Source organism: Homalodisca vitripennis, unplaced genomic scaffold, assembly GCF_021130785.1.
Source record: "Homalodisca vitripennis isolate AUS2020 unplaced genomic scaffold, UT_GWSS_2.1 ScUCBcl_2252;HRSCAF=6814, whole genome shotgun sequence".
Classification (NCBI taxonomy): Eukaryota; Metazoa; Arthropoda; class Insecta; order Hemiptera; family Cicadellidae; genus Homalodisca; species Homalodisca vitripennis.
The window spans coordinates 32,579-46,541 of record NW_025778376.1 but is presented as its reverse complement, the minus strand read 5'-3'; positions in this window follow the sequence as shown (position 1 = coordinate 46,541).

The window sequence follows — 13,963 nt, the reverse complement described above, 5'->3', positions numbered from 1 at the left end:
GTAAGCCTACTTTACAATTTCAGACTGAATAAGGTTGACAATTGGCGTATAACAGTCTGTAATTGTTATTTAATTTTTTTATAAAACAAAAAATCATATCAACCATGCTGAACAATTTTAAACTTCAGTTTCTGCTGTTTTTACAGCACTGTTATTGCAATACGTGGTGACCAATGTTTTAGTCATCTGTTAAAAGTGCATTTATTGTAAAATCAGACCAATTAGCTGATGATTGCCATACACATTTTTAATCTTACAACTGTGTTTAGGTTACTTAATCCTTCAGTGCCATGCATACAAAAACTATACAAATGTAGTAATCATGAATTTTCGTGATGACAACAGATTACCACTGTGACATTTTAACACATTCACTTTGTTATTGCAATTTCATGAACATTATTTGGGTGCGTAATCAATTACTCGTGTAAAAACATATCTGTGTGGTACAAGTAACTCGTTAATTATATGCAATGAACTGTCTGCACAGCATATCTTAGCAGTCAACAGTCATGATGTACTCTAGGTCAGTTTGGGGAAACAACATTACTGCCAATATGGCAAGTCAGTACTAAATTGGAGAACCGGTAAGCTTAAATGAGTCAATGGGTTACTTGTATCGCACTTGTCTTTACATAAGTAAGTAGTTACTCATTCTGCATCCAAATAACAAGTCATTAGTGTGGCATTACTAACACATTGCTCCTGGTAAGATATATGTTTTTTTTTAATATTTAAGAAAAACTGCCTTTCAGAAAATACAAATTTTATTTGGAACAAATATAGTACGGTGTAATTAGACCTAAACCTCAACATCCAAAGTAAAAGTTTTCCTCCAACACCAAATTGCTCTACATAGTCCCCCTTATTCTATGGTAAAAAGTTACACCATTTTGAGCGTCGGGTTTGTGGGTGGGGGGGGGGGAATTTGAAAAAATCACTAGTTTTTTTTTTAGTTTTTTCGTAAATATTTCAAAAACTAAGCGGTTTTATCCCAAACATTGTTATATACAAAAATGTTCTACGTTAAATTTTAAATAAGAATAGTCCTTTTCATAATCACTCTAAATTGTACGGTTCAAGAGTTACAGACGGTGTAAATGTTAACTTTTTTTTCGTAATTTTGATAATTTTTTAAAAAAATAAGCTTCGTAAAAGAATGTTGCTATTTCAGTAGCCTGTGGTATGTTAGTGATAAGCCCTTGAAGGAACGACAACCTCACCACCTTATCAAGGGGCACTCTTTTTTAAGGGAAAAGAGGCTTCCACAGGCCTAGGCCATATAAACCTGTGGTACGGAGAAACCCACCCTGAACTTTCTACGAAACATTGCAACATAAATTCACTTCTTAAGCATAAATATCTTTCAAATTTGGAATGTTCAATGTCTTTATTAACTTCACTCATCCTCCAGCACATTATCCTCCTCCTCTAGCTCGTCGTCTAAGATGTTATTATTGTCCATGTTATCACATGCTTGGCCTGAGCAATTGCTGCATATGACCACTCCTTCTGCATTCACAATTACGAACGCATTCACCTTTGCAAGTACACATTATAAGGGACAGTAATTCCTGGGGGGCTGCAGGACGTGCTGTTGTAATTGGTGTCAGGTGGTCGCCAATCTTCTTCCAACCCCACTCGAGTGGATCCTTATCTTCATTCAGCCACTGTTGTACCTGGTGGTAGGTCCTAAATGAATGCTTTCTGGACGCTCCTGAAGTGGGGGGTAGTGCATCCAACTTCAGTAATGCATGTATAGGCTGCTTTGCAATCGCTTTCAAGTAGGACTGGTAGCGGAGACAATCTAGATCTTCAGTGTTCTTGGCTCCAAACATTGCAAGTAGGAAGTAATTTCCTGCATCAGCCACTGCACTGGGGTCGGCTTTGGGGTTGTTGAAGACCAAAGTTTTTTTCACGAAGAACGTTGTTGGCTTGAACTTTCCTATAAGGTGCAATTTTTCCCTTCTTATAGACAGCAGACACAGTGTCACATCCTGTGAAGGCGTATGTAACCAGAAGTACAATCTTTCATATCCCAATGCCTTGCTGAATGTCAGAAATAATGTACACTTTTTCCTGGTGATTTCCTTTTTTAGGTACGACCATTTTCAGTTTATTCCCTGAAGGTGTGTGGACAGTCAACAGTACTAATAAGTCCGTGTCATCACCAATAAACACACGTTTGAACATCTTTCTTCGCTTCATCAATAGCTGTTAAGACTACTAATAGGTCAGCATCCACCCGATGCTTGAAGACGAAGAATTGTGCAACCACATTGTTGCAAGTGCAATGAAAGGAGGGTTATTAGACCCATCTTGTTTTTAGCACTAGCTAAAAATTCATTTTTGATTTATGTTGACATGGATTGAGTCTTCCACTTTGACCACAATGTTGGAACGTGATCTTCGTAGGTGTTCTTGATCCTTTGTGTTACTTCGTTCGTAACCATAAAAAACAACAGTTCGCTTTTCCATAATGAGTACATACGTAATCACTATATTTGCTCGCAAATCTGTTTAAATGTAGCAGGCTGTTGCCAGACAACACGATGTAGGAGGTGGTCTCCGTCAATTATATAGGACACTTTCACTGGGTCATCGATGTTTGATGATTCTTTTGAATCTGAAACCAAAACCGTCACCATTGATGATTTTTTCCCCTTCCTCATCAAGCCAGATTCGTCAAACAGTGATGGAGGATATGCACAGAGTTTCAAAACTGAAAAATTTCCTCTAATTTCTCATCACTCCTTTACTGTACACACCATCCGATGTAAGAGAGTGTTAGGATTTACACATACTATGTCGTTGTTAATTTTCACCGACTTCGTTATAGAGGCTAGAGACTTGATAGCAAACTTTCTTTTCATGTGTATTTCTTTAAATGTTTTGTTTTCAATAGCTTTGATGGATATGGCTCCTATTTCAAATGCTTTATATCGGTTCAGAAGACAGAAACCGCCATTGGTTGCGGCCCGCGGTCCAAGGTCACTATGATGGCGGCCACGCCTGCTTGTACTACCTCACGTTTCTCCTAACAATTATTTTTTACTGTTTCGACCTTCTATGGTGCCTCTTAGCCTCTTTTTGACTATAATACTGTAGTTATATTATTACTCTTTAAATTAAATCATTTACTTATTTCTATATAGCTTTATTTGGAAAAAAACCTTAAAAATTATATCATTTTTATTTTTACACCGTCTGCAACTCATGAACCGTAAATTTTACAGGGAATATGCATAGGGGCATTTTTTGTTTAAAAATTTCATGTAGAATATTTTTGTATATAACACTCTTTGTGCTAAACAGCTTAGTTTTCAACCAATTTCCAAAAAACTAAAAAAACTGCTAAATTTCCTACTTTTTCTCCCCCTCCCCCCCCAAACCCGCTCAAAATGGTGTAACTTTTTACCAAACAATAAGAGGGTTTATATAGAACAATTTGGAGTTGGAATAAAACTTTTACTTTGGATGTCAAGGTTAGGCCTTTTTTTAGGTTAAATAACACCGTACTAATACTAAATTCAAGAAATATGCAACATACCAGAGTGTGATGATATTTTTACTTTGCATATTTATTAAAGTAACTGGTTACTCATAATGTATTGCAATTGTCAGGAAACGTAATTTTGGTGACACTGATGACAGATTGTGGCTCTTACAGGATAAATGTGTAGTAAGTAATATTTTGCACAGTTCGTCAATGTTTGGTGACACAATAAAACATTTTGTAACTGAACTGTAAGCATTGCGTGCAAGGAATGCCACACAGGCATAGTGACAGGACAAAGTTATAGGCAACTGCATTGAGCGCCATTTCCCACACATCTAAACGTTATAACATTCATAGTTTTTCCATTTCGGCACAATGATGTCTCATATTCCTGCATTTTATTCACTTTATTAAGGTCTAAGATTAAAATATCCACAATTAACATATTTTTGCTCCATATTCATCAATCATATTTTTATTGCTTTCAAACAATTTTACATTGCATTTGCAAACATCAATAAATAAAGCGAAAAAGCCTGCAGTTTACTATTCTAAGATTCATTCATTGCACGCATATATACATTAAATTACATTCTCTCTCTCTCTCATTCATACATGGCTTCAGTATCAGTACTAAGTTACGAAAATTAGTGGTCCCAAGACAGTGCTTATGAGTGCAATTCTGATATCAGTGGAAGCGCAGAAGGCAGTAAATATTTCCCGTGCTTAAAAACCATTTGCAGATTCACAGTTTGTGCAAGGATGAAGAACTTGAACATCAAGATCAAGGTTATTTGGATTATTTTATAAATGTACAGTATCTTTTAATTTGTAAAGTAATTATGTGTACAGTGAATAAAAATATCTACATTTCCAAGAAAACAAAAAGTTTAAGGAAGTGTCTAGCAAAATCATAACAAATTACTCATCATATTTTCCTTTATTTTATTTTTGAGCTTAATAATTTAGATATATGCATAAACATTTTGATTTATATAAAAAAAACCATTATCATATTTTGTGTAACGTATGTAAATGTTTGTTTTAAAAAATGTATACAAAATTAATAATTTTATTACAAATATAATATTATATATTAAATGAAGATTTAACTGTAAAGTCTGTGGCAAAAAATATTGCTCTGTTTTATGAATTTTGTTTGAGAAAGCTTTGAGGAGTATTACATTTTAATTGCTGCTGCTGGTCTTGCAGAGAGAGGCCTCAATATATACTGCTTTAATGAGTTAAGTGAATCTAGATCCATCATTGTGATGGTGTATATATTTAACCTTGCAAATAAATGGTAAGTGACTTTAGGTAAGATATTTCTGACCTTGCTACTCAGAGGGTATATTTTGGTCAGATATCAAAATCAAACCACTTCCTAAATTATTGTTAGGTGATAAATACTTAATTTTGTTTGACAGTTGACATTATTTACCATCTTCTTGGATCCAACATCTAGGAATTTTATATACCGGGTGTCCCACACATTCTACAGAGCGGATCCTCCTGAAGCATGCAGACTCTTTGAAGATGTTTCCACAGGTAACCATGTCCTGTAATCAGACCCATAACCGGAAAAATCATGGATCTACTTAGTGAGAGAAGGTCAGAGACTATCCTGGAGGAAGGCGACTGTAGTACCATTCTGCTCATTCTCATACCCAGATGCAACCTCCACCTTTTCTCATGTTCAGCGCGAACCCATTTCGAGACAGCCCCAAAGGATTCATACTTAGAAATGGCACAGAACGGTTGAGGTCCCATCATATTGGACGCTGAGCCCTGGTTGGCCAGGGTATCAGCTCTTTCATTCCCAGGAATCCCCTCATGACCAGGAACCCAACAAACAGTCACATTGTTGATTCTGGCAAGGGAAGAAACGACTTGATAGCAATCCCAATAGCAAGTTTAGAATTGAACACACAAGTCCAGCGCTGTCTGACTATCTGTGAAAATATTGATTGTCTTACTCCTATACCACAGATTCTCACGAGCACTCTTCTAATGGCTGCGACTGCCTGAAATACTGTAAGATAAGAACCCATAGAGACCACCAGCTCCCTGCATGGTCTCACCCTCACAATTCCAGCGCCTGTACCACTTTTTGTTTTAGAGCCGTCTGTAAACCATTCAACCAGTATGGAACTGGCTGTGTCAATAATTAACATCTAAGGACTTTGTTTCTGCAATAAAATAAAATAAAAAATTCATAAATAAACAGCAATTTTTGTTTAAAACTTTATTAAATCACTACTTTGTGACCAAATTTTTGTGGTGAATATTTTACAGTAAAGTATATAAGTGAAAGATAACTGAAGAAAATGATGTTTTAATATATTTTAAAAATTGAAATTTCCTATGTAAAGTATTTTTAATGTAATTTTCTTAAATTATTTTTGATAAAAATACATGTCATTCTCTGAAGTAATAATTCATACATACAAGGTGTTCATAAATTACTCTATCAAAATTCACCATTTGATCTGTCAGGATAAATTAACAGGGTTCCCACTCAATCTTAATTATCAAATTCATGGCTCTTTCAGAGTATTTACCGCAAAAAATAGCAATTTCACAGTCGATTATTAACAAACAACGTTACGCATAAAAATAGACAAAAAGATGGTGTGTCTTTCACACAGAGTGGCCGATTTCAATGTCTAGTGACAAAACGTGGCACAAGCGCATGTAGTGGCCCAGGATTTGGCACTTTTCCCAGTTCACACTTGAATACAGGTGTGTTTCGTTTCAGTTAGTTTTTCATAAACGGCGGAATGGTGAAACTATTTAAAACTTGTTTCATTAACGATGTCAATGATTAGTGCAGAAATGGATAGATGCATCTAAAAATAGGAATTCATTTTAGGCCTTGGTTACAACACAAGCAGGGGCAATATTTGTCCAACTATGGTTTGCTCATACTATTAATTGGCACTAGGAGTGGTTTACACAAGCGAGAATTGCACAAGCCTTATCATAGCAATCGGTCCTGGCGCGAATTGCACAGGCCACAAAACGCGATGGAATGCTGTAAAAAGGTGTTTGATTTGGCAGTGAAATCACTGGTCTCTTTCAGACGACCCACACACATTATGTTCTACTGCAATTTAAGTTCCCCTTCCCCACCTCATTCAGCAGTCGTCTCTTGATAAAACAACATGAATGAAGGAAGAATAACTTTTACTTGTGACTAGCAGTTACTTGTGGCTTTGCACGCAATTTCGGTTTTGCACCTATATGAGCACTTGGTTTGAGTGAACTATATTTCCATTGCTAATGAATGCTAAGTTTTAAAACAACAAGTTAATTTAACAAACACACAATAATTCAAGTAATGTTTAATTAATAATGAAAATTACTTCACAATGGTCATATATATATATATATAATATATATATATATATATATATATATATATATATATATATATATATATATATATTAAACTGTATAAATGGCAATAGCCTTATTTAATTTCAATAAACACTTCCATGCAACTGTGAAACCGTGAGTAAGCTGTGAATTTTGTTAACCATGAATAAACCACTACTACTAGTAGATCGCAGACCCTGGCAACATAGTAGTGTTTGGGAGAGCACTGGCTGTCAGTTGCGATCTAGTAGTGGTGACCGTTGTTTGCAATCGTCATGTCTGCACATGCACTCCTGTGAACCACTACATAATGTGATTTAATAAACTGAAATGCCAAACTCCGCTTTTCTCGCTCTATCATCATAAATCGCTGACAGCTCGCCTCTTGGACCATGGAATTGCAAACAATGGGTGACCATTGATGATTTCACACGGAGTGGCTGATTTCAGTGTCTAGCGCATGTCCAGTTGCCCAGGACTTGCCATTTTTGTTGACTGTTGCTAATAATAAAGTTCTGGTTTAACTTAGGGGAGCATGCCGTGGCGGGGGTTTAAAAAATTTCTATTTTTTATTATTATCTTAAAAAATCTCCATTTCATCCTGTTAAGAAAATATATAACACTTGCTACTTTCCTTGCTTTTTATGGTTAAAAAAAAATGAAAACAAGAATGGCATTGATGTATTCAGCTTGCCTCAACGTCTTTTTTTTGAAAATTTTCATCAAGAAAATTGATGAAAATGAATATTGAAATGAATTTTAATCTATCAAGAGTGCTAGACATAAATGATTGGGGTTAATTAAACAACTAGTAATAAAAATAAAATATATTTGGAGTAACAAAACAGTTTATATTTTACAACAATGACACTTTTTATTGGTAGTTTACATGTCTTTTACAATATTAATGTATACCTTCAAAAATAGTAAAACATCAAAATAAAGTTGTAAGTGATGTTAACATTGGATAAAATTGTAAAACAAAAAACCAATGACTGTAAAAATATCTGTAACCACTTCAATAAAGTATCATCAGTACCTGGAAAAAATAAATAGAAATAAGGTTGAGATTGGTCAATGATTACCTTTAAATGCCACTTACCTCTGTCACAGTAAAATTTTAGTATTATTTAAGATTCCTTTATTACACAAAATGTTCAATATCATGTTGAATATCATCCTTTTTAGACATTTTCTGTGCACTCCCCATAGATCTGTGAAATCCACTGTATGAAGGAAATATTTTGTTCAAATAAGGTGGACCAAATGGTAATGGCTCATGTCGGACAAGATTTGAAACCACACTAACTGGGTTTGAGGATTGGTGTATTTAACCATGTAAAATTTAAAATAAATAAAATTTTAAAAGATAACTAAAAAGAAACTTCAACTGTTATTCAAAGCAACCATCCTTAGACTTTCCATGATAATAGGCGACAAGAATTTGTATTGTAAAATTATGTAAATTTATAGTAGTACATTTTTGATTATTATTAATCTATACAGTGGAACCTCGATAAGTCGGATTAATCAGGACCTCGGCCGATGCGAGTTAACGAAAATCCGGGTTAGCCGGTAAAATTTAAATTAATTAGGTAAAATTAATAAAATACGGTATACTTACAGATAAACTCGATTATAATTGTAAAAACATATGTACATTTAATTATTATTAATCCTTACAGTACATTTATAACTGTTCATTTCCTGATAAAAAACTCAGTCAGCTTTGGTTGTGCCAATGTCGTCTGCCGCTTGCGTGCTGTGCGATCCCGCAGTCTCTTCAACATGAGCAATTCAGCCGGCGTTGTTTCTGCCTGCCACTCGAAATAAACCATTAGTTCGTTTAGTTTGGTCACTGCATCTCCATGACTCATCACTGGATCTTCAATATCCCCGTCTGCCTCCTCAGCGTCTGATTCATTAGCATCAGGTAAAAACGACGTGATCACTTCCTTGTCAGTAAGTGGCTCATAGCCTTCGTTATTGTCTGCCCCTAACCACAGAGTAATGTCATTTTCATCGACTTCAGAGCAGCCATCAATATTTTGGAACATATCCAAAAGTTCTTGGGGCTGGACATCGTCTAGAGCAGCGGTTCCCAAACTTTTATGGTGACGTACCCCTTAGTTTGTACTATGTATTATGGCGTACCCCTTGGCCCATAACACATATATTTTAAATTATACATGCATCATTAGTTTGCCTTTTTTATTTTCGTTTCATATGCAATTATAATCACTCGTATGTGATAAAATCTGAATTTCAAAGATAAAATGCAATAAGAATAACAGATCCGTAATGTATTCAAATACAAATGTTATATATTTCACCAAACCCTGAGCGTCGTGTGATCCAAAAATCAATAAGAGTGGTTTTGTTAAATACTTCTTTCAGATCCGAACCGCAGTCAGTTAACTCAAAAAGTTCCTCTTTGAGGTTCAGAGAAAAACTGATGGAACAATTTTATCAATTTCAGTAAAGGGGTTTTTAATCCACGAGTATGAACTCAGATCTTCTTGAAAGTATTTTGTAAAGCTAGCTTGGAGGGAGCTACAATGATCTGATATGTCATTCAAAATTGTTTGACTCAGGAGAATTTCGTTTTCTTTAATAAAAGATTCAAGAGATGGGAACAATAACACTTGGCTTTTCTTTGCTTCCCCTTCTGCAAATCTTAGTTTTAGTTTCACACTATTGATTTTGTCCATAACTTGGAATGGGGTGTTATAGCTTCCTTGTAGTTTCCTGTTAACATCATTTAACATACTGAATATGTCTGCCAAATAAGCCAATCAGCTCAACCAGAATTCATCTGAAAAACGGTCACGATACTGAAAGTCTGTGTCGGATAGAAAAATCAATATTTCATGACGAAGTTCAAAAACTCGAGGTATCACTCTTCCTCTCGACAACCACCTTACTTCCGTGTGCAGAAGTAATTGTTTGTGAATACTATCCATTTCATCACATCTCTTTGTAACCAAGGCTTCTCGGTGAAGACTACAATGAATAAACTTAGCCTTTGGGCTTACTTGCTGCACTTGAGTAACAATTCCCTTATGAACTCCAGCCATTGCATTTGCCCCTTCTGTGCAAATTCCTACACATTTTTTTCCAGTTCAACTCGTTTTCTCAAATAAATGTGTCTAATTTTCCAAATATTTCATTTGCATTTGGGTGTGAAGGCAAGTTTTGGCAAAATAACATGTCTTCTCCGACAGTATTTCCATCTTCGTACCTAACATAACATATTAGCTGAGCCATGTTAGTTACGTCAGTTGTTTCATCAATTTGAATAGCAAAATATTTGCTTTTTTATTTTCATGAGTAATGTTTCCTTTACATTAGCAGCCATGTCACTTATTCTTCTTAAAACTGTATTGTTAGAAAGCGAAAGTGAATCAATCTGTTTAGTCCCATTTTTTCCTAACATGGTTGACACAATGTCTTTAGTTGCTGGCAGTATCAGTGTTTCCCCAATGGTATGTGGTTTGCCCTCTTGAGCAATTCTAAGACTAACTGTATAGGAAGCCTCAACCGCTTTAAATTCAAACTGGTAAAAAAATTAATATTTGTCTTGCTGCCTTTTAATGAAGCTTCCTTATTTTTGAAAAAAAATTGATGGTTTATCTTTGTAATTTTCGCATTTTGTTAGGAAATGACGTTTTAAAAGAGATGGTTTCATTGCATGGTGAGAAAAGTGTTTCCAAACAAATTACACAATGTGGCCTAACTTTATTGTCATGGACTTCATTATAAGTAAATCCGTAAGAAAAGTAGCTGGTATCATATTTACGCCTTTTTTGTACGCACGTTTGTTTACCTAATGGCTTCGCAGAACACACAGAAGAACCTTGATCTTTTGATGAAGACGTACTAGGTACAAGAGTAAAATAACCTTCTTCAAGTGATGATGAAACTCTTTGCTTTTTCTTAACGTTTGAAGACTTGCTTAACCACATATCCATATTACTATAACAAACACTGTCTATGAAATAGTGAATAAAATAACACGAATAATGTGGCAGTATGACACACGCTTAAAACCACACACTTTGCAGACTAGCAGACGATAGACAAACTGACAAAGAAACTAGAAGGTGGAGAGCGTCAGTGATGTAGCCACTCGTCGCGCAAAACAAAACTTTCCTCGCTTTTTCTCCCGCAACCCGAAATTTCCCTCGCATCAGCCGGAACATAATAGCAAACTGGCGTGGTCCTGCTCACGTACCCCCTGACAACGTCTCGCGTACCACCAGGGGGTACGCGTACCACAGTTTGGGAACCCCTGGTCTAGAGTCATTTTTCCTTTTCCAGTTCCCCACTGGTTGAATTATATTTTCAGGCAAGTCACATACACCCTTCCACAGTTTTTTCCAAGATTTAATTAAGCCGATTCTAGTCACTTGTTCCCACGATTCTGCAATCATGTACATTACAGTTTTCACATTAAATGTTTTGAGAATCTCAACTACACCGTGTTCTCCTTCATTGTCAATGATTGTGCTTAGCATCTGTCTTCTGTAAACCTTCTTGATTTTCTCGAGAACCCCCTGCTCCATGGGCTGTAATAGCGCTGTTACATTAGGCGGCAAAAACTTGACGGTAATGTCCCCACTGACCAGCACATCTGCAGATGGATGTGAAGGAGCATTATCAATTAGTAGGACAGCTTTAATTGGCAACCCACAATCTTTTAAATATTTCGTCGCACCTGGCACAAAACAATCAAAAAACCAGTTTTTAAAAGTGTTGCTGTCCATCCATGCACTTCTTTGAGACTTGTAGACAACTGGTAGAGAATCTCAATTTACGTTTTTTCAGTGCTCGCGGATTTTTTGCTTTTCCTATTAAGAGTAGAGGAAATTTATGCTTCCCCAAAGCATTGCTGCAGGCCATTATTGTCAATCGGCCTTTGCTTTTTTTGTACCCCTTTGCGTATTTTTCAGTATTTGAGGCCAAAGTTTTGCTCGGCAACATTCTGTAAAACAGACCCGTCTCATCGGCATTATATATTTGATCTGCCGTTAAATTTTATTCTTTAACAAAATCCAAAAACTTGTTTTTATAGTCATCAGCAGTGCTGTTGTCCCCAGATAGACTTTCTCCTGTGATAGATAGTTGGCGAATACCATGCCGTTTTTTCCACCTATCCAACCATCCTTGATTCGCAGTAAAATTTGGTTCACAATCAGGCAACTGTTTATTCAGCTTGATTGCCTTTTCTTGAATGATAGACCCAGACACTGGCAAACTACGTTCCCTTTCCGCACAAAACCAAACATACAAAGCGTCGTTAAGAGTCTCGTTTTTAGCTTTCTTAGCTTTGCACCGATTGCCCAAACTGTCTTTTGTTATCATCTTGAAACAAAATTCTTTGATTTTTGTCCTATTTTTTTTTCAATCCGATACTGTAGATGTACCGACACCATAAGATGCTACAATTGTTTTTAAAGATTCGCCTTTATCAATCCTACCTAATGCCCCTAGTCTCTTTTCCATTGTCACTACAACATTTTTACGTTTTGTTGCCATCGCGTAGATAAAAACAAACGCACAACACAAATGAAGCACACTATCTGAAGCACGATTGCAGAACAGAAGCAAACAATACAGTACACTACACACACAACACGGGCACAAGCGAGCGGAGCGAGGTAGGAACGGTACTGAGGGGCCAGGCGTGGCGGTAGCGTGGGAGAGGGTTTGGGGAAATACGCGCCTGTTATTGTTTCAGAGAATCTGGGACAATAACTGCCACTCGGCTGCCGTGTGCCATGAGTCACACAATCACTATCATACAGTCCCATAAAATACTGATGCAACATAGTCTGGGACAATAACCGCCACTCGGCTGCCGTGTGCCATGAGTCACACAATCACTATCATACAGTCCCATAAAATACTGATGCAACATAGTCTGGGACAATAACCGCCACTCGGCTGCCGTGTGCCATGAGTCACACAATCACTATCATACAGTCCCATAAAATACTGATGCAACATAGATTCACGGATACTATACCACATTATATTACGTTTTTATTATTGAAATGTTTGTCTGATATTTTATTTTTTAATTGAAAATCGGTCCGGGTTGACGGGGGCCGACTTATCGGGGTTGTACTGTACTTCATATGTGCAATAAATTTTTCAATAATTATCTGTTAACATAAGCCACATAGTATTTTGAAATTAACTAAGTTTGTGTGATTACTTTTACTAATATAGATTTGATATTACCCTATTAATGAAAATTACTTAAAACTTGTTTTATATTTATTCTAGATCTTCACAGTGTTTTTTAAATGTTTGATCTAAATCTAAATTATATAGGTAACTGTTATTTATATTTATAAGATCACAGTATTTATATTTATAAAATCACAGTAATTTCTTAACTTTTACAAATATTTTCTCTCAAAATCAACTAACAAATAATTTACTCTATAATATCTACCTATATTATTAATTCTATAGGCATAAGCAAAATTTTGAAAGATATGCATGTTAAATAATATCTTACACAGCCTAAAAACCTGAAATATAATTTAAAACGTCACATTTAAATTTATTTAGAAGATTTTTTGCCTCAAATACCTATAATATTCTCATGTCTATAATACTATATTCTTCAGTTAAGACCCTCCTACCCTATTGAGATGGCAGTGGTCTAGGTGTAGAGCAGTTGGCTCGTCTGGTTGTGTAGTTGTTCACAGTTCAGTTAATATTTGTGTCCTCTATTAATGTTTAGACTATTTAATATTATAACTTCATGTTCTTTAAATAAAACTTACCAGTAGATGGTGTGCAAATTATAGTAATTTGAATATTTATGGAAATGGCAAAACTTAATTGTCTGGAATATTTGCTTTAGCACAAACTAAAGTTTATTAATAGGATTGGTGATTGGAGTGTGATTTTAATTTTTGGGGCAAGTGGGAGTGTAGAATATTCCCCATTCTCGAAAATGAGTTGGTTTAAACAATTCAGAGACTCATGTGTAATGCTGTGATTTCAAAATAATAACACTAACAGACTGACAGACAGTAACTAACAACGTGAGAATAAGTTATGTGGGTG